Raw genomic sequence first — 21,781 nt, forward strand, 5'->3', positions numbered from 1 at the left:
ACGTGGGACGGCGCGATTACCCTGTATCTACCCCAGCGCTTGGCACAGAGTAAGCGCTTCACAAATCCCATGATGATGATGATGATGATGATGATGGTGATTGTCGCCCCGCCCTCGGTCCCCGGTCCCTGTGTCCGGTCCCTGTGTCCGGGGGTGGCGCCCAGGGTTGGGGCCGGGGCTGGGTCCGCAGTGCCCCCCCGGGGACACACAGACACGCCCCCAGCACACGCACACACACACACACACACACACACAGAGAAGGAACGCAAACACACGCCCCAGCTCGCGCGTACACACACACACACACACGTACACGTACACGGACACCCACACACGGAGCACCATCGCCTGCACACGGACACAGCCGCTCACACACACACAGCCCAATCGCCTGCACCCGCACAGACACACAAACCCAGCACAGCCTCCTGCACCCGCACGCACACGCAGAATCCACACCCGCACCCAAGCGGACCGACGCAGACAGAGAGAGAGCAGCGCCGTGTGCCCCGCGGCGGAGCCCGGTAAAGGGGCACGGTGGGGGGCACGGTGGGGGGCACGGCCGGGGGGCATCGCGGGCCAGACGAGGCCGACACAGGGTGGGATGCTCGCGGCTTCCCGGAGCGAGGCCCGCACCCTGCACCCTGCACCCCGCACCCCGCACCCTGCACCCTGCACCTTGCACCCTGCACCCTGCACCCTGCACCTTGCACCCTGCACGTCCTCCTCCAGCTCCCGAGCGGACACGGGGCACGGGGGCACGGGGCCGGGCAAGGGGGACGGGCGGCCTTCTGGAGGAAGACGTTTAGACCGGGAGCCCGTCCTTGGGCAGGGATGGTCTCTATCTGTTGCCGAACTGTCCATTCCAAGCGCTTAGTACAGTGCTCCGCACATAGTAAGCGCTCAATAAATAGAACGAATGAATGCTGTGCACATAGTGAGCGCTCAATAAGTACGATTGAATGAATGAATGACCCGTTTACACCGTGAGCCCGTCCTTGAGCAGGGATGGTCTCTATCTGTTGTCGAATTGTCCATTCCAAGCGCTTAGTACAGTGCTCTGCACATAGTAAGCGCTCAATAAATAGAACGAATGAATGCTCTGCACATAGTAAGCGCTCAATAAGTACGATTGAATGAATGAATGACCCGATTAGACCGTGAGCCCGTCCTTGGGTAGGGATGGTCTCTCTCTGTTGCAGAATTGCCCCTTCCAAGGGCTTCGTCCAGGGCTCTGCACAAAGAGCCCGGGCTTGGGAGTCAGAGGTCCTGGATTCGAATCCCGGGTCTACCACTTGGCAGCTGTGTGACTGTGGGCAAGTCACTTCATTTCTCTGTGCCTCAGTCACCTCATCTGTAAAATGGGGATGAAGACTGTGAGCCCCACGTGGGACACCTGATTACCCTGTATCTCCCCCAGCTCTTAGAACAGTGCTCTGCACATAGTAAGCGCTTAACAAATACCAACATCATTATTATTATAGTAAGCGCTCAGTAAGTACGATTGAATGAATGACCCGTTTAGCCTGTGAGCCCGTCCTGGGGCAGGGATGGTCTCTATCGGTTGCCGAATTGGCCATTCTAAGTGCTTAGTCCAGTGCTCTGCACATAGTAAGCGCTCAGTAAATAGATCGAATGGATATTGAAGGAGGGGCTGGCGCTCACCCAACTTTGCGGGGGAGGGAGAGGGCGGCCACCTGCCGGGCACCACGCAGGGGTTGGGATGGGGGGACGCCCGGCTCCGTCCCTCTGTCCATCCCCCATCTGTCCGGCCGGCCGGGTCGGCCTGTGCCCCCGTGTGCCCCCGTGCCCGCCGGGCAGGGGCACAGACGAGTCGCCTGCCCTCCTCCTTTGGGGCAGCGGGCACACTGGGCCCTCGGAGGCGCGCTGGCTACTTGGACGACGCCGCTCTGCAGAAAGCCGCCCGCCCGGCCGCCCCTCGAGGTCCCGGACGAAGACGCTACCATGATTTGATAGACGGCAGGGTCAATCAGCGGCTCCGTGGAGTACACCCTGGTGAATCATCCGTCTAAGGTACACACAGACACACACGAACACATACACACACCTAATAATAATAATAATGATGTTGGTATTTGTTAAGCGCTTGCTCTGTGCCAAGCACTGTTCGAAGCGCCAAGGTAGATACAAGGTCATCAGGTTGTCCCACGTGGGGCTCACAGTCTTCACCCCCCATTTTACAGATGAGGCACAGAGAGGTGAAGTGACTTGCCCAAAGTCACACAGCTGACAGGTGGCGGAGCGGGATTCGAACCCATGACCTCTGACTCCCAAGCCCTGGCTCTTCCCACTAAGTCACGCCCAGCTCTGGTTGCCCACACTGACCAGGTGATGGGGAGGGGAAAGCCAGTCCTCCCCCCAAACTCCAGGCACTTTTTGCACCGAAATGGGGAGGGCCTGGGGTTTCTGTCGGAGAGAAGAAAGGGGGTCTCTGTATCAATCATTCAATCATATTTACTGTGTGCAAAGCACTGTAATAATAATAATGATGATGATGATGATGATGGCATTTGTTAAGCGCTTACTATGTGCCGAGCACTGATTTAAGTGCTGGGGTAGGTACAAGGTCATCAGGTTGTCCTCTTTAGGGGCTCACAGTCTTCATCACCGTTTTACAGATGAGGGAACAGAGGCACAGAGAAGTCAAGTGACTTGCCCAAAGTCCTTCAGCGGATCAGGGGCAGAGCTGGGATTAGAACCCACGACCTCTGACTCCCAAGCCCCTGCTCTTTCCACTGAGCGACGCTGTTTCCGTGGTAAAAAGCGCTTGGGAGAGTACAACAGACAGATTCCTCCCCAGAACAAGCTCTCAGTCTAAAAGTCCTCCATACTCATCAGTCAATAACAATAATAATGATGATGGTATTTGTTAAGCATTCACTAAGGGCCAAGCACTCTTCTAAGCGCTGGAGTAGATACAGAATCATCAGGTTGTCCCACGTGGGACTCACAGTCTTAATCCCCACTTTACAGATGAGGAAACTGAGCCCCAGAGAAGTCAAGTGAGTTGCTCAGAGTCACACAACTGATCAGCGGCAGAGCTGGGGTTAGAACCCATGACCTCTAACTTCCAAGCCCGCACTCTTGCCACTAAGCCACACCGCTTCTCAATCATTTGCATTTATTGAGCGCTTACTGTGTGCCACAGCACTGTGCTAAACGCTTGGGAGAGTATACTGTAACTGAGTTGGTGGATACGTTCCCTACCCACAAGGAACTTACAGTCTGTCTACGCTCTACCATCTACCACCTCCCAAAGCCTCATCCTAGCATCTCCACTGAAAGTTTCACGGGATTCAATTCGGTTCCTTTTCAGAACCCTAGGAAGAGACCTGACTGGCTGCTTAGATTTTATCTCGATTCCCTCCCCAAAATCGGGATACTCACTGCCATGGGGGTGGGAGCAGTCTTTTTGCCCCGCAGAGACAGAAATTCCCGGACCGTGGAAAGCAGTGACAAGTTTTCAGTTCAAGAACAGGGAGAGCTGCCATCCATCCTCTTTCATTTGTTCGTTCAATACTATTTATTGAGCATTTACTGTTGGTGGAGCACTGGGCTAAGTGCTTGAGATAGTACAATGTGACAGTAAATGGACATTCCCTGCCCACAACGAGCTTGCACTGGTGACCTCGGGATGAGGAGTAGCTCTGTAATAGGGAGTCATCCCTCCCGCCCACCTCCTTGCCCCAAACGGTACCACCTTCTGACCTGGGGCCTAGCAGCTGTCCAGGTGTCTAGCCCCGAGATCTGTCTTTTTTCCTGTCAGGACCGAGCCTCGGCAGTAGTTTTGGCATCCATTCCGAGCCCAGCAGCAGTGTAGGCAACCAGCCCAGAATACTGCAGGGCTCTTAAAACAACAAGAAGCAAGAGATGTCGTTGAAGAACCCAAGCAGCTCCCAGACATTCCAGCCCAAGTTGGAGGGCCTCTTCTTTACTTGAGCTGAGAGTGAGTGGCTTTCAGAGGCCCTCAAGGGAAGAAAAGATAGAGAAGGTGAGGAAGGGAAAAGAATGGGTTTGGGGTGGGAAAGAGGAGAAAAGCAAGAAGAAAGGATAATGTTGATTAAAGGGGCAAAAAAAGCAGGGGAGGAAAGAAAAGTCGAAAATTAAATGAGATCGCAAGGTGAGGGAGAAGAAGAGGCAAAGGGGAGAAGTCAGAACAGCAGAAAATGCATGTGAGTTGAGAAAACAGGACATAGAAAAGCAGGAAGAGGGAAAAAAAACCTGGAAAGAAAGAGTGGTAAGCAAGGACACTGAGGAACCAAAAAACAGGAAAACAAAGAGTCGAGATGGTGTGTGGACTGATAAATGAAAGAAGGTGAGGAAGGGGGAGTGTGTGAGAGAGAGTGGTTGTGGGCTGGTGCCAACAAGTACCAACCAGAGGGTGACGATCCGCCGGGAAATTCAGCTGACCCAATCATAATTTGGTGCTAGTCACCCTTCTTCTGCTGGAATAGGAGGCTAATGCGTGAGGACAAGAACCTGTCATCTCTCAATCTGCTTCTTACTAAGCAGCTTACTGGAGCAGCGTGGCGCAGTGGAAAGAGCACGGGCTTTGGAGCTAGGGCTCATGAGTTCGAATCCCAGCTCTGCCACTTGTCAGCTGTGTGACTGTGGGCAAGTCACGTAACTTCTCTGTGCCTCAGTTCCCTCATCTGTAAAATGTGGATTAAGACTGTGAGCTCCGCGTGGGACAACCTGATTCCCCTGTGTCTACCCCAGCGCTTAGAACAGTGCTCTGCACATAGTAAGCGCTTAACAAATACCAACATTATTATTCTTACTATGATCTCATTCAATTTTCTAAATTCGCAAGATCTTTATTATTTCTCAAAGTAGATGAGCATTTGAGAACCCTATTTGAAAGCCTTGCCCCATGCAGGCTATTAGCCCCGAGCTTAGTTTCCTTGCCTGTCTGAATGAACTCCTAGCCACATTGATGTGGGAGAAGGAAGTAAATAGAGGCTATTTCAAGTGAAATTTGATCAGGAAAGAAATGAAAATCTATTATCACCTACCTTAAAAAGGTTATCCACAAAATGCTCTTTCAGTTCTTTTAAGGTGTACAGGTAAGAAAGGCAATGGATGTATTCCCAAAGCCCCCTTATTTACCTCGGGTTTGCTGATCTTGAGCCAATTCCTGGGTAAGATCTTGCTGGGTCTCCAGTAAGAACTCTGGGTCCCTCTTTCCCCAAACCCACCCTCTCCACCCCTTCTTGATCACAAGAAGTACTGTGAAGTGTACAGGGATAATGCCTCGCCCTACCCCCCCGACCTGAGTCCCTACAGTTCCTGGTTTCATGCCACTGCCAGAGCAGAGCCAACAGCAACTAGAGAAGCAGCGTGGCCCAGTGGATGGGCTGGGAGTCAGAAGGACCTAGGTTCTAATCCTGGTTCCGTCACTCGTCTGCTGTGTGACTTCAGGCAAGTTACATCACTTCTCTGTGCCTAAATGACCTCATTTGTAAAATGGGGATGAAGATGGGCACCATGTGGGACAGGGACTGTGTCCAATCTGATTTGCTTGTATCCACCCCAACGCTTAGCACAGTGCTTGACACGTACGTAGTAAGCGCTTAACAAAAACCACAGTTATTAGTAACATCAAGGGAGATATGGGGTCTTTGGGCCCATCGTCACATCTGGTGACTTTATCCAGTTTCTGTCCTGTGCCCAGGTACATCTGAGAAAGAAAAATGAGGTGAGCAGCATTCCTCTGTTTTTCAGTTTCAGGGAAATAAAAAGGTTTGGAGTCTGGTCAGTCTTATTTTCTTTAGTATTGGAACACTTCATAAAGTAGTGAAACAATTCACACAGTGAAACTGTTATTAACTGGTTGCACTGTGTGAAAGCAACAGTTCAATTTTCAGGAAATTTCAACATGAAAACCCAGGAAATGGAATTCCTATAGAAACAGAAGACCACATAACATTTGAGATAGGACTTCCAGTGGAGAGCATCCAGGCACTCAAAACTTGTGGCTACAGAGGAGCTTGCAGGAGAACAGCTTATTCTTGGGTTACTTTTCAGTCTTAGAGATGGGTCACCAGCGGGTCAGAAGTAGACCAGCCAGGGGACCCAGAAGGGGCACAGAGCATAACACTGGCAGGGGCCTGGAATATATAACCACACCAAAGCAGGACAATGGGATGAAGGCTTGTGGGGATGGGTGTATGTGTGTGTGTATGTATGTGTCTAGAGGAGAGGGAGCAGGAGTAACAGGGACAGAAAATTGGGGGAGTAAGGACCTAAATTCTGCTCAGGCAATAGATATCTTCATTCCTTTCATCATCTTCTCTACTGGCTGACCCTCTGGGGAGCAAGTAGTTGCCCTTGACATTAATTGTCTGGCACCAACCCTGACCTCTTACCTTAGATTTTGAGCCCCTAGGAACCAGGAGTCCTATATTTTTTGGAAGGAATGGAGGAAAAGAAAAGGGGAAAACAGATACAGAAGTGGGGAAATGGGGAGAAAATGAGATGAGAGAAGGAAAGGCTGGCAGGGGAGGGGAGAGGATGGTCAGTGATTAGTGCTGTAGAGCAATCTGCTCTCCAGCACAGAGCAGCCCAGGTGAGGCCCTCCCTGTGAGATGTCCCTGTGTCCTGGAAAGGCACACAGGCCTGAACCCTGACCACCGGCCTGGCTTCTGCTCTGAGGTGGCTTCTATTGGCCTTGGTCTCAACATGGTCCCATTCTTGCTTTTGAGGGGCTTTGGTGGCATGGTTCCCCAGAACCATCCTAGACCCCAGGAATGATTTCATTCAAGGCAGATCCCTGGGGGTGGGGATGGGGTGGGGTGAAAGTAAAATGACCCTGGGAAACCAGCCCAGCCTAGCATCTCCATGGTTGTTTGGGCCAGATCCAATCAATTGATTGCATTTATTGAGAGTTTACTGCATGCAGAGCATTGTCCTAAGCACTTGGGAGACTACAGTAGAATGGGGTTGATAGACACACTCTCTACCCGCAAGAGGAAGCAGTGTGGGTCAGTGGAAACGAGCCCGGGCTTGGGAGTCAGAGGATGTTCATTCAGTTGTATTTATTGAGCGCTGTGTGCAGAGCACTGTACTAAGTGCTTGGAATGTACAGTTCGGCAACAGATAGAGACAGTCCTTGCCCAACAACAGGCTCACAGTCTAAATGATTTGGGTTCTAATCCCGCCTCTGCCACTTGTCTGCTGTGTGACCTTGGGCAAATCACTTAGCTTCTCTGTCCCTCAGTTACTTCATCTGTAAAATGGGGTTTAAAAGTGTGAGCCCACGTGGGACAACCTGATTAGCCTGTATCTACCCCAGTGCTTAGAACAGTGCTTGGCGCATAGTAAGCATTTAACAGATACCGTAATTATTATTAAGGAGCTCACCCAAGGCTGCCCTGCATCCCAGAGCACTCTGGGTTCCCTCAACATTGACTTCCTCCCTTCTGCAATGCTTATGCCCTTGCATTCATACCCATCGAACACTTTGCGACTCACCTGACCCCTGAGAATTTATGGACCTATCTTTATCCTCTGTTGCTTCTCCTTCCTGTAATTTATTTTAATCTCTATCTCCCCAACTCGACTGCAAGTTCCTTGTGGACAGGGATCGGATCTACCTCTGAGATGATAGGGTTAGACATATTCCCTATGAGACTTGGTCCTCATTTCACAGATGAAGTAACTGAAGCACAGAGAAGTTAAATGACTTGCCCAAGGTCATCCAGCAGACAAGTGGCAGAGCAGGGATTAGAACCCAGATCCTCTGACTCCCAGGCCCATGCTCTTTCCACTAGGCCATGCTGCTTATTCTAATTCTAGCGGGTTCTAATCCCAGCTCCACCACTGGCCTGTTCTGTGGCCTTGGGCAAATCACTTCACTGTGCCTCAGTCCCTTCATCTGTAAAATGGGGAGTAAAACCGTGAGCCCCATGGCTTCCATCGACTGTGTCCAACATGATTTGCTTGTATCCACTCCAGCCTGACACATAATGGTGCTTAACTAATATCACAATTATTATTATTACTCCTCCCCCGCCACACCAACCTTTAGACTATAAACTTATTGTGGGCAGCGATCCTGTCTAACAACTCTGTTATTATAGCTCAGTGGAAAGAACATGGGCTTGGGAGTCAGAGGTCGTGGGTTCTAATCCCTACTCTGCCACTTGTCTGCTGTGTGACCTTGGGCAAGTCACTTAACTTCTCTGTGCTTCAATTCCCTCATCTGTAAAATGGGGATTAAGACTGTGAGCCCCATGTGGGATAACCTGATTACCTTGTATCTACCCCAGTGCTTAGAACAGTGCTTGGCACATAGTAAGCGCTTAACAAATACCACCATTATTATTATTGTTATTATTATATTGTTCTCTCCCAAGCACTTATTACAGTGCTTGGCACCCAGTAAGCACTCAATAATTATGATTGATTAATTGATTGATACTATAATGTACTACTACTCTACTGCTAGAATTCCTTAACTCCCATTCTCTCCTAGACCCCCTCCAATCTGGCTTCCGTCCCCTCCACTCTACCGAGACTGCTCTCTCTAAGGTCACCCATGACCTCCTTCTTGCCAAATCCAATGGCTCCTACTCCATTCTGATCCTCCTTGACCTCTCTGCTGCCTTTGACACTGTCGACCATCCCCTCCTCCTCCGTACCTTATCTCACCTTGGCTTCACGGACTCTGTCCTCTCCCGGTTCTCCTCTTACCTCTCTGGCCGATCATTCTCGGTCTCCTACGCTGGAGCCTCCTCCCCCTCCCATCCTTTAACTGTTGGAGTTCCTCAAGGGTCAGTTCTTGGCCCTCTTCTGTTCTCCATTTACACTCACTCCCTCGGTGAACTCATTCGCTCTCACGGCTTTGACTACCATCTCTACGCAGATGACACGCAGATCTACATCTCCGCCCCTGTCCTCTCCCCCTCCCTTCAGGCTCGCATCTCCTCCCGCCTCCGGGACGTCTCCACCTGGATGTCGGCCCGCCACCTAAAACTCAACATGAGCAAGACTGAGCTCCTCATCTTCCCTCCCAAGCCCGGTCCGCTCCCAGACTTCTCCGTCACCGTGGATGGCACGACCATCCTTCCCGTCTCTCGGGCCCGCAATCTCGGTGTCATCCTTGACTCGTCCCTCTCGTTCACCCCACACATCCTATCCGTTACCGAGACCTGCCGGTTTCACCTCTACAATATCGCCAAGATCCGCCCTTTCCTCTCCACCCAAACGGCTACCTTACTATTACGGGCTCTCGTTATATCCCGGCTAGACTACTGTGTCAGCCTTCTCTCTGACCTCCCTTCCTCCTCTCTCGCCCCGCTCCGGTCTATTCTTCACTCCGCCGCCCGGCTCATCTTCCCGCAGAAACGATCTGGGCATGTCACTCCCCTTCTTAAACAACTCCAGTGGTTGCCTATCGACCTCCGCTCCAAACAAAAACTCCTCACTCTAGGCTTCGAGGCTCTCCATCACCTTGCCCCTTCCTACCTCTCCTCCCTTCTCTCTTTCTACCCCCCACCCCGCACGCTCCGCTCCTCCGCCGCCCACCTCCTCGCCGTCCCTCGGTCTCGCCTATCCCGCCGTCGACCCCCGGGTCACGTCCTCCCGCGGTCCTGGAACGCCCTCCCTCCTCACCTCCGCCAAACTGATTCTCTTTTCCTCTTCAAAACCCTACTTAAAAATCACCTCCTCCAAGAGGCGTTCCCAGACTGAGCTCCTCTTCCCCCTCTACTCCCTCTGCCACCCCCCCTTTACCTCTCCGCAGCTAAAGCCTCATTTTCCCCTTTTCCCTCTGCTCCTCCACCTCTCCCTTCCCATCCCCACAGCACTGTACTCGTCCGCTCAACTGTATATATTTTCGTTACCCTATTTATTTTGTTAATGAATTGTACATCGCCTTGATTCTATTTAGTCGCCATTGTTTTTACGAGATGTTCTTCCCCTTGACGCTGTTTAGTGCCATTGTTCTCGTCTGTCCGTCTCCCCCAATTAGACTGTAAGCCCATCAAACGGGAGGGACTTCTCTATCTGTTGCCGACTTGTTCATCCCAAGCGCTTAGTACAGTGCTCTGCACATAGTAAGCGCTCAATAAATACTATTGAATGAATGAATGCATGGACTCTTCCAAGTGTGCAGTACAGGACTGCACACGGTGAGTGCTCAATAAATAGCACTGAGTGAAAGGACTTAATACACACCCAGGACAGGATGCTAGCAGAAGGGGGCTGACTTCAGCTGTGGAATCATGGAGTAGAGCCTGAAAGGGGGTCTCCCAGGGTGATGGAGCAGAGTACTCTGGAGACAATCCAGCTGCTTATAAAATTCACAGGGTGGAGTTGGAAGCCTCTTGGTATTCAAAGAGCAGCAGAAAAACAGAGCAATGCAGTGCAGGGATATGGTTGTTGTTCCCTGGAAAGCCCTAGTCTCTGCTTTGGGGCTTTTTAGGCATAAATGGAGATAGGTGGGATAGAGAGGCCCCAAAACTTCAGCCTGTAGGTAAAGGTGGCTAAGAACAGATCTGCCAATTATGGTTTGGTAGAGCAATGATGTATTTAGAATGATCTCCCTCTAGCAGCACCCTCATCAAAAAGAATCTTGTAAAAGAAAATCCACAGGTGTCTTTGAAGCCCTTTTGGCCAAAATGTGGAATCTAGTACCAGCTAATTGTATTCTTAAAAGGAGAGGGACAGTGTCCCTGGAGGCAGGTAAGAAAAGTCATACCAGGAGGGGCATGTGGACTGCCCACCCATTCCCCAGACTTTACCCCAGCTGTGGGTAAAGTCTTTTTACCCAGCACCTCTTTTTTTATGGTATGTGTAAAGTGCTTATTACATCCAGGCACTTTACTAAGCGCTGGGACAGATACAAGATAATTGGGTTGAACACAGTCCCTGTCCCACTTGGGGCTCACAGTCTTAGTCCCCATTTTATAGATGAAGTAACCGAGGCACAAAGACATAAAGCAACTTTCCCCAAATCAGAGCCGAGACTAGGAAGTCAGAGCCTTCTGACTTCCTGGCTCCCATGCTGCTTCTCTTAGGTTTCCAGCCTTGAGATAATTCTTCCAGATTCCCCACCTGGCTTAACACCTGGCCTCATTTAGATTTCACCTGTTTTCTACTGTTTTGTCTCTCACTCCCAAAGATCTACACACAGATTTTTGTCAAGCAGGTTATTTTCTCTTTCCCGAGGCTTCTGTGTGGCTACACTCATTCATTCATTCAATTTATTGACCGCTTACTGTGTGCAAAGCACTGTAAGGGGAAAATCTAACACCCAAGTGTACCACCTGGCTCCATCCTCTCCTCAGTGAGAAATCAGTGTGGTTCAGTGGAAAGAGCCCGGGCTTGGGAGTCAGAAGTTGTGGGTTTGAATCCCTGCTGTGCCACTTGTCAGCTGTGTGGCTGTGGGCAAGTCACTTAACTTCTTTGGGCCTCAGTTCCCTCATCTGTAAAATGGGGATGAAGACTGTGAGCCTCACGGGGGGCAATCTGATTACCCTGTATCTAACCCAGCGCTTAGAACAGAGCTCTGCACATAGTAAATGCTTAACAAATACCAATATTATTATTATTATTAAATTCAGAAAAGCTTATCTCATTTTCATATTCACCCTGAAGATCAAATAAAAGTAAGCACTAGGGCTTTTTCAGTTGTAAGCCCCTTGAGGGGCAGGGACCTTGTCTAATTCCCACCTGTGTATTCTCTCAGTGCTCAGTACAGTGCTCTGCACACAGTAAGCACATGATAGTCAATTATATTTATTGAGAGCTTACTGTGTGCAGAGTGCTATACTAAGTGCTTGGGACAGTACAATGAACATAATTCCCTTCCCAAAACTAGCTTACAGTCTAGAGGGAGCTTACTATTACTTCTGTACTGACCTGCTCAGTTCCAAGTTTCGCCTCTGAGTTGGGAAGTTAATGTATGATCCTTGAACACAAAAACGCCACTCCTCTATTCTCCTCTTTTTCATTCATTCATTCAATTGTATTTATTCATTTATTATACGTATACGTATTTATTCGTATTAATTGTTCTCTCATTCACCCCACACATCCAATCCGTCACCAAAACCTGCCGGTCTCACCTCCACAACATCGCCAAGATCCGCCCTTTCCTCTCCATCCAAACTGCTATCTTGTTGATACAATCACTCATCCTAGCTCGACTGGATTACCGCATCAGCATCCTTTCTGATCGCCCAACTTCCTGTCTCTCCCCACTTCAGTCTGCTGCCCGGATTATCTTTCTACAGAAACGCTCTGGGCATGTCACGCCCCCCTCCTCAAAAATCTCCATTGGTTGCCTATCAACCTATGTCTGTATCAAAAACTCCTCACTTTTGGCTTCAAAGCTCTCCATCACCTTGCCCCCTCCTACCTCACCTCCCTTCTCTCCTCCTACAGCCCAGACTGCACACTCTGCTCCTCTGCCGCTAACCTCCTCACTGTGCCTCATTCTTGCCTGTCCTGCCGTTAGCCCCTGGCCCACGTCCTACCTCTGGCCTGGAATGCCCTCCCTCCTCACATCTGCCAAATTAGCTCTCTTCCCCCCTTCAAAGCCCTACTGAAAGCTCACCTCCTCCAGGAGGCCTTCCCAGACTGAGCCCCCCTTTTCCTCTGCTCCTTCTCCCCTGCCCCTCGCCCCTACTTCCACCCTCTGCTCTAAACGCCTCCCCGCCTCACCGCACTTGTGTATATTTGTACATATTTATTATGCTATTCATTTTATTAATGATGTGTATAGATCTATAATTCTATGTATCTATTTTGATGCTATTGATGCCTTCCTACTTATTTTGTTTTCTTTTGTTGTCTGTTTCCCCCCTTCTAGACTGTGAGCCCATTGTTGGGTAGGGATTGTGTCCATCTTTTGCTGAATTGTACTTTCTAAGTGCTTAGTTCAGTGCTCTGCACACAGTAAGTACTCAATAAATATGATTGAATGAATGAAATACCATTGAATGAATTTATTGAGCACTTACTATATGCAAAGCATTGTATTAAGCGCTTGGGAGGGTACAGTATAACAGCAAACACATTCCTGCTCACAACGAACTCACAGTTTAGAGGGGGAGACAGACATTCATATAAATAAATAAATAAATTACAGATAAATACCTGTGTGCAGCGGGGATGGAAGGGAGGATAAAGGAAGTAGCAAGTAAGAGCGGTGCAGAAGGGAGTGGAAAAAGAGGAGAAGAGGGCTTAGGGAAGGCTTCTTGGAGGAGATGTGCCTTCAATAAGGTTTTGAAGCCGGGGAGAGCAATTGTCTGTCTGATATGAGGAAGGAGGGCATTCCAGGCCAGAGGTAGGATGTGGGCGAGAGGTCGGTGGCAAGATAGATGAGATCGAGGTACAGTGAGAAGGTTAGCATTACAGGAACAAAGTGTGTGGGTTGGGTTGTTGTAGGAGAGTAATGAGGTGAGATAGGAGTGGACAAGGTGATTAAGTGCTTTTAAGCCAATGGTGAGGAGTTTTTGTTGGAAACGGAGTTTCCTGAGGAGTGGGAGACATGGTCTGAATGTTTTGGAAGGAAAACGATTCAGACAGCAGAATGGAGTATGGACTGGAGTGGGGAGAGACAGGAAGGAAGGAGGTCAGCAAGGAGGCTGATACAATAATCTAGGCCGGTTAGGATAAGTGTTTGCACTAATGTGGTGGTAGTTTGGATGGAGTGGAAGGGGCGGATTTTGGCCATGTTGTGAAAGTAGAACTGACAGGATTTAGTGATGGCTTGCTCATGCCATCATGCTCATGTTGGGAGGGCTAGTGAGCCAGGCACCGCCCGTCACTGCAAACTTGGTTCCAATTAGTGTCTGGCAAACTAATAATATGTGGGTATTTTGTTAAGCACTTACTACAATCAGGATCAGGTTTGGTTTTTTTTAAATGGTGTTTAAGCTTTTAATATGTGTTAAACACTGTTCTAAGCACTGTGTCTGTTCAGACACAGTCCCAGCCCCAGTCTAAGGGGCTCACAGTCTAAAGAGGCAGGAGGCCATGCATTTAGTCCCCATTTTACAGACCGGGAAACGATGGCATAGAGACATTTAGTGACTTGCCTGTGCTCACATAACAGGCAAGCGACAGCGCTGGGGTTAGAACCCACATCTCCTGACATCTAGGCCGTGCTGCTTCCCTATAAGTGTGTGTCTGGCATCAGTCAGTCAATCAATCATATTTATTGAGCACTTACTATGTGCAGAGCAGTGTACTAAGTGCTTGGGAGAGTACAGTATAACAGAAATAGTAGACACGTTCTCTGCCCACAACGAACTTACAGTCTAGAAGGAGAGGCAGACATTAATATGAATAAATAAGCGATTTGTAATGTATACTTTAAAGATATGTATATAGGTGCTGTGGGGCTGGGAGTGGAGAGAATATCAAGTGTCCAAGGGTCACAGATTGAACTGCATAGACGACGCAGAAGGGAGAATGAGCCGGCACAAAGAGGACTTAATCGGGGAAGGCTTTTTGGAGGAGATATGACCTTAGTAATGTTTTGAAGGTGGAGAAGGGCTGGGATGAGGGAGATGAGTGTATAGCTTGTTACGGGCAGGGAACGTGTCCACTAATTCTGTTGTATTGTAGCCTCCCAAGTGCTTAATAAAATGTTCTGTACTTAGTAAGTGCTCAATAAATACCACCCTTTAATTGACTGATAGCTAAGGATGTGCCTTCAAAGATCCCAACAGAGAAGCAGCATGGTCTAGTGGAAAAAGCATGAACCTGGGAGTCAGCGGACTTGGGTGCTAATCCAGTTCTGTTAATTGCCTGCTCTGTGGGCAAGTCACTCTCTGGGCCTCAGTTTTCTCATCTGTAAAATAGCTATTCAGTACCTATCCTCCCTCCTACTCAGATTCTGAGTCCCACATGGGACAGGGACTGTGTCCAATGTAATTAACTCATATCTACCCCAGTACTTGACACTTGTCACATGCTTAAGAAATACCATAGTTATTATTATCACTAACTTTCCATTCCCTCCTAAACAGTACAAATATGGATCTCTATTTCTGTTTAACTCTTCTCAAGCCTTTTCAGATTCCTAAATTTTCACTTTGTTAAAGTATTTTGGATCTCTTACCCGTGAATTTTTCCAAACACTCTTGAACCTACATTTTCTGCCTTCTCTCTCTTTTTTATGGTATTTGAGTGCTTACTATGTGCCAGGCCCTGTACTAAGTGCAGGGGTAGATTCAAGCTAATCAGGTTGGACACAGTCCATTTCCAACATGGAAATAATCCCCATTTTACAGATGAGGTAACTGAGACACTGAGAAGTTAAGTGACTTGCCCAAGGTCACATGGCGGACAAGCGAGAAGCGACAAGTGAGAAGTAGCGTAACCTAGTGGATAGAGCATGGGCCTAGGTGACAGAAGGACCCAGGTCCTTCTCAACTTCCTGGGCAAACAAATCCTAAGTGAAAAGTTTTCCAGTTCTGTATTTTGCAACCATCTCTTTCAAGGGCAGTGAATGGCCCCCCTCTCCCTGGTGTTGTGTTATTTGGTGAACAACTCCGGATTCATCCAGGTCACAAGCTTTGTTATTTTGTCGGCTTCGGTCAGGCTCTTTTTAGCCCCCAACCTCTCAATCTCTTCAGTCCATCCTCTGCGGAAGCTGCTCCATCTCCCTTATCGACATTTTGTTTTCCTGTCTCTATCCCTTTTCCTGCTTATTATGTCTTTCATAAGATGTAGTGACCAGAATTACACCCAGCATTCCATGGACTTGTGAATACAATGCCTAGCATTTTGTTGATTGTTTTGGCTGCTGCCACAGGTGGAAGGACTCTAAGATATCCTGTCATGACCTATAGCTCAGATCCCAACATCTTGTAATGGAAATTTGGATGATTTTTCCCTGTAATGGTAAAAACTGCACTATCTGTTAAGTGTTAATATCGGAGAAGCAGCATTGCTTAGTGGAAAGAGTACGGGCTTGGGACTCAGAGGTCATGGGTTCTAATCCCGGCTCTGCCACTTATCAACTGTATGACTTTGGGCAAGTCATTAACTTCTTTGTGCCTCGGTTATCTCATCTGGAAAATGTGGATTAAAACTGTGAGCCCCAGGTGGGACAACCTGATTACCTTGTATCTACCTCAGTGCTTAGAACAGTGCTTGGCACATAGTAAGCACTAACAAATACCATTATTATTATTATGTGCCAAGCACTGTAATCAAAGCCTGGATAGATACAGTTAATCAGGTTGGACACAGTCCCTGTCCTACAAAGATCCCACAATGAAGGAATCATAATATTCATAATTATGATATTTTTTAAGTGCTTATTATGTGTCAAGCACTGTTATTATAGCTGGGGTAGTTACAAGGTCCTCAGGTTGAACACTCGGGCTCACAGTCTAGTAATCATAATAATATATTGTTGTATTGTACCCTTCCAAATGCTTGGTACAGTGCTCTGCACACAGTTGTTGTTGTCTTACGCTGTTGAGTCATGTCCGACCCATAGTGACACCATAGACACATCTCTCCCAGAATGCCCCACTTCCATCTGCAATTGTTCTGGTAGTGGATCCATAGAGTTTTCTTGGTCAAAATCCAGAAGTGGTTTACCATTGCTCCTTCCATGCAGTAAACGAGTCTCTGCCCTCGGCTCTCTCCCATGCCGCTACTGCTTAGCACAGGTGAGTTTTGACTTGTAGCAGATTGCCTTCCACTCGCTAGCCACTGGCCAAGCTAGGAATGGAATGGGTAGACCTCTGTTCGACACTCCCTCCCGTAGCTGAGACTGGTAGAGTACTAGAAACTCTCCAGGTATGACCCTGAGAGGCTTCACCCAGTAGCTTTCAATAAGTAGGATTGATTGATTGATTGAAATGGTGAAACTGGAATTAGAACACAGGACTTCTGACTCCCTGCTTCTCCCACTAGACCACACTCTCTTTGAATTCAGATGATTTTTTCTATCATTTGGTCTAGAGTTATGGTTATTCTCAGTATGCACCTTAGTGGTATTTCCAGTGTTGAGAAAAAAAAAGACTAATCCATATTAAGTACTTTATACTTTAGGGAATGTGTCTACCAACTCTGTTGTACTCTTCCAAGTGCTCAGTACAGTGTTCTGCACATAGTAGGTGCTCAATAAATACAATTGATTGAATAGTAATTCTGATATTTGTTAAGAGCTTCTTAGAGAAGCAGCGTAGTTTAGAGGAAAGAGCACGGGCTTGGGAGTCAGAGGTCATGGGTTCTAATCCTGACTCCACCACTTCTCAGCTGTATGAATGTGGGCAAGTCATTTCACTTCTCTGTGCCTCAATTACCTCATCTGGAAAATGGAGATTAAGATTGTGAGTCCACGTGGGAGAACCTGATTACCTTGTATTTACTTGAGCACTTAGAACAGTGTTTGGCACATAGTAAGTGCTTAATAAATACCATAATTATTATTATTATTGTTAAGAGCTGGGGTAGCTACCAGGTTAACAGGATGAACACAGTCCCTGTCCCACATGAGGCTCACAGACTGAATAGGCAGGAGAACAGGTGTTTAATCCCCATTTTACAGCTGAGGAAATTGAGGCTCAGAGAAGTTAAGTGACTTGCCTAAGGTGTCACACCAGGCAGGTGGCAGAGCCAGGATTAGGACCCAGGTACTCTGACTCCCAGGCTCGTGCTCCTTCCACTAGGCCAAATTGTATCTGTTCCCTTGAATGAATGATAATAAATGATTATGGTATTAAGCGCTTACTATGTGTCAAGCACTGTTCTAAGCACTTGAAGCCCGGCTACCATTTTTCAGCCCACTCATTCAGCTTTCCAAAGTCTTTCTGCAGTTTGTTTGTAACTGTTGGCATTTTACCACTCACCTTGAAGAAGACTTGAATATCTGATTGTACACTCTCATTCTGTATCAGCTATGAAAATTTTAAATTATTTACAAAGAGTGAAATCTGGAGGAAGAGGAAGAGTTGACTAGGAAATAGCACAAATCTATCATTCATTCATTAAATCATATTTACTGAGTGCTTACTGTGTGCAGAACACTGTAATAAGTGCTTGGGAGAGTACAATACAGCAGTAAACAGTTACATTCCCTGCCCACAATGGGTTTACAGTCCAGAGTGGGAGAGACAGAGATCAATACAAATAAATAAAATTATAGATATATTAAGCGGTGAGAAGTGGGAGAGCCAGTTGAGATACACAATAGTCAGTCAATCATATTTATTGAGTTCTTACTCTGTGCAGATCACTGTATTAAGAGCTTGGGAAAGGACAGAATATCAATATAACAGACCACATTCCCTGCCCACCACGAGTTTACAGTCTAGAGAGGTGGTTTTGGAAGTGCCAACAATGCAAAACTGGGGAGTGGCAGGTAAAAATGGATAAAGCTAGTAGAGGGCCTGGAAGCCAAGGGTGAGGACTGGGTGAAGCACTCAAATACCATCGATTGATTGATTGATTATTTGGCTTTTGGTTGGATGCGGATGGAGATGGGTAACCTTGTCTGTTTTTGAGGCGAGGGGAGACGTAGGCTGGGTGAGTTTCAAGAAGGTGATCCAGGCAACCACATAAAATATGGACTGAAGTGGAGAGAGGCTGGAGGCACGGAGGCCAAGAAGTCTAATAGTGATATGGCAGGTCTGGGAAATGTAGGAAAAATTGGCAAGATTTACCAGTTGATTGATTCTGAGGACAGAAACACAGTGAGGAGTCAAAGACCATGCCAAGTTTGCCTCCTGGATCAGGGAAGATGGTGGGGTTAGAGACATGAGAAGGAAAGTTAGGAGGAGGACTGAGTTTAGGAGAGAAGATAATTATAATAATAATAATAATAATAATAATAATAATGGCATTTTTAAGTACTTATTATGTGTCAAACACTGTTCTGAGCTCTGGGGTAGATACAATCTAATCAATCAGGTTGGACACAGTCTCTGTCCCACATAAGGCTCACAGTCTTAATCTCCATTTTACAGATGAGGTAATAAGGCACAAAGGAGTTAAGTGACTTGCCCCAAGTCTGTTATGTGACATTGGCAGAGCTAGGATTAGAACTCAGGTCCTTCTGATTCCCAGGACTGGTTCTATTTACTAGGCCACACTGCTTCCCCCAGAGAAGGTGAGCGGTTTGGACTTGTTAACTTTGAAGTGTCATCGGAACATCCATGTAGGGTATGTCCTAGAGGTAGGAGGAAATACTGAACTGTAGAGTAGGTGAGAGTTCAGAACCGGAGAAGTAGAACTGGGAATCTGTTTCCTGCCTCTAGACTGTAAGCTTCTAGTGAGCAAGGAATGTATCTGCCAACTCTATTTATTGTACTCTCTCAACTGCTTAGTACAGTGCTCTGCACACAGTTAGCACTCAATACATTTGATTGATTGTTTGAATCTTCTGTGCAGGGATGGTGGATAAAGCCACATGAATGGTTGAGCTTCCCTAGAGAGCCAGTAAAGTGCATATATCGAATTCACATTCACATTTATGAAATGGTTGCAGATCCACTGAGGTTTAATTTTAGCTATCGCATTAAATCTTACTGAATGATTGAATGAACAAATGCAACAGCACAGTAAAGAGAGACTAATACCCCTGCATAGAGAAGTAACAATTATAGATCATACCCCTGCATATCAATCAATCATATTTATTCAGCACTCACTGTGTGCAAAGCACTATACTGAGCACTTGGGAGAGTACAATATAATATATGGATAAAATCTCATCTGGTAAAGTCATCTTCAAACGTGAAGGACAACTCTATTTCTCTGTGTGTGTTTATGTGTACGGCCGTGCGCAAAGATTTTTTTTGTAAAATTGCAAAGAGAAACCTTTTTTTGGTGGTCAAATTATTTTATTTTAGAAGTGGCGAAAACATTTCTGGAATGTAAACTCATCCTTTCTCTTCCGTAATTTGGTAGATCATTGGTGTGGACAAGGACTCACAGTTACTTCTCAAAGGGAAGCAGCTATTCAAATTAGTAAAGGAATGCTGAAAGAATTGGTTTTGAATAGGTTATAATTATAAGGAATGAATAAGATATAATTGTAAGGAACCTAGATGTATTTTATTTTTGCAGAAACAAGGTAAACTAAAAATGAGACCATGTTCGTAGGAAATTCATGAATTCCTGGTAGGGAATTTCAGACATCCTTTTGGGAAGAAGAGACCAGGATTAGAGCTTAACAGTGCAAATTTTAATTGCTCTTCACAGAAAGTGAATTAACCTCACAGGCTGAAATTCAAGTACCCAGTAATTGTCTTTATTTTATTCAAATCATCTTATGATTATTCATACCTGCTTTCTAGAAACTGGACATGTTGAAAGGGGAATTTCCTATTTGAATTTATTCCTTGATATTCAGCTTTTTATGTTATTTAGGTTTACAAGCAATGCTTTAAATGAGCCAGAAAATCTCTTGAGTGTTCTCTTCAAGGTCACTATTGTCCTCCATGTCGCCGAATCTAGTGGTCTCCACTCCAGCCTAGCCCTCCTTGACCTCACAACCATGTCTGACACTGTGGACCACCCCCTCCTGGCAACTCTATCTAGTCTTGGTTTCAGTGACACAGTGTCTTCTCCAGTCTCTTTCATTGGCTCCTCGTCTGTCTCTCCTTGTACATATCCCTTCCTTGTACATATCCCTTAAGGATCTCTCCTGGGTCCCCTAATCTTCTCACTTCATACTCACTTCCTCAGGGAGCTCAGCTACTCCCACAGCTTCAGCTACCACCTCCGTGCAGATGACTCCCAAATCCCTCTCACTAGCTCTGTCATCTTCCCCAATCTGCAATCTCATATTCCTTCTTGCCTTTGAGACGTCTCCATATGGGTGTCCTGCTGGCTCCTCAAGTTCCATATGTTGAAAACCGAATTCCCCATCTTCCCTCCTAAATCCTCTCCCGCACCCAATTTTCCCATCACAGTTGACAAACGCCACCATGCCAACCCTGTTTTTGAAGTCAGCAACTTTGGCATTATCCCTGGACTTCTCACTCTTTTTTATCTACCACATCCATTCTGCCTCTTCACACAGTCAGCCTGTTCTCTATAATAACATTTTCTGTATCCACCCTTCCCTCTCCATCTAAACAGCCAAGACTCTCTGTTCCAGGGGCTTGCCTAAACCTGGCTTACCTTTTCTACTAGGTTACCCATTGGTATCTCCAGCTTCTCCCCTCACCAGTTCTTCATTATCATTCAGTCGTATTTATTGAGCACTTTCTGTTTGCAGAGTACTGTACTAAGCTCTTGAGCCCTCTTATCTTCCCTCCCAAACACTGTCCTCTCCCTGACTTTCCCGTCACTGTGGACAGCACTGCCATCCTTCCCGTCTCACAAGCCTGCAACCTTGGTGTCATCCTTTACTCCGCTCTCTCATTCACCTCACATATCCATTTCGTCACCAAAACCTGCCGCTCTCATCTTCACTGTATCACCAAGATCCACCCGTTCCTCTCCATCCAAACTGCAACCTTGTTAATACAGGCACTCATCTTATCCCAACTGGATTTCTGCATCAGCCTCCTTTCTGATCGCCTAACCTCTTCTGTCTTTCCCCACTTCAGTCTGCTGCCTGGATTATCTTTCCACAGAAACGCTCTGGGCATGTCACCCACCTCCTCAAAAATCTCCAGTCATTGCCTATCAACCTTTGTATCAAGCAAAAACTCCTCACTGTTGGCCTCAAATCTCCATCATCTTTCCCCCTCTTAACCTTCTCTCCTTCTACATCCCAGCTTGCACACTCTGCTCCTCTGCTGCTAACTTCCTCATTGGGCCTCGTTCTTGTCTG

General features: G+C 47.2%; 1 protein-coding gene and 1 non-coding gene across 3 annotated transcripts in view; one reads left to right on the plus strand and one right to left on the minus strand.

Moving 5' to 3' along the window:
- The first annotated feature begins 240 nt into the window (after positions 1 to 240).
- PCGF5 (polycomb group ring finger 5) overlaps positions 241 to 21,781 on the plus strand; it is a 143,086-nt gene continuing 121,545 nt past the window's right edge. The window contains exon 1 of one of the 2 annotated variants that reach the window (XM_029059658.2): positions 241 to 524. The gene's annotated coding sequence lies outside the window, so the exon portion shown is untranslated. Of the gene's footprint in view, positions 525 to 1,945; positions 2,035 to 21,781 lie in introns of those variants that run through there. The other variant, XM_029059657.2, reaches the window with a different exon arrangement.
- Positions 16,672 to 16,809, minus strand: LOC114810679. Its single transcript, XR_003758374.1, has one exon. It is a non-coding gene; the product is annotated as a small nucleolar RNA SNORA7 (small nucleolar RNA).

Source organism: Ornithorhynchus anatinus, chromosome 3, assembly GCF_004115215.2.
Source record: "Ornithorhynchus anatinus isolate Pmale09 chromosome 3, mOrnAna1.pri.v4, whole genome shotgun sequence".
NCBI lineage: Eukaryota > Metazoa > Chordata > Mammalia > Monotremata > Ornithorhynchidae > Ornithorhynchus > Ornithorhynchus anatinus.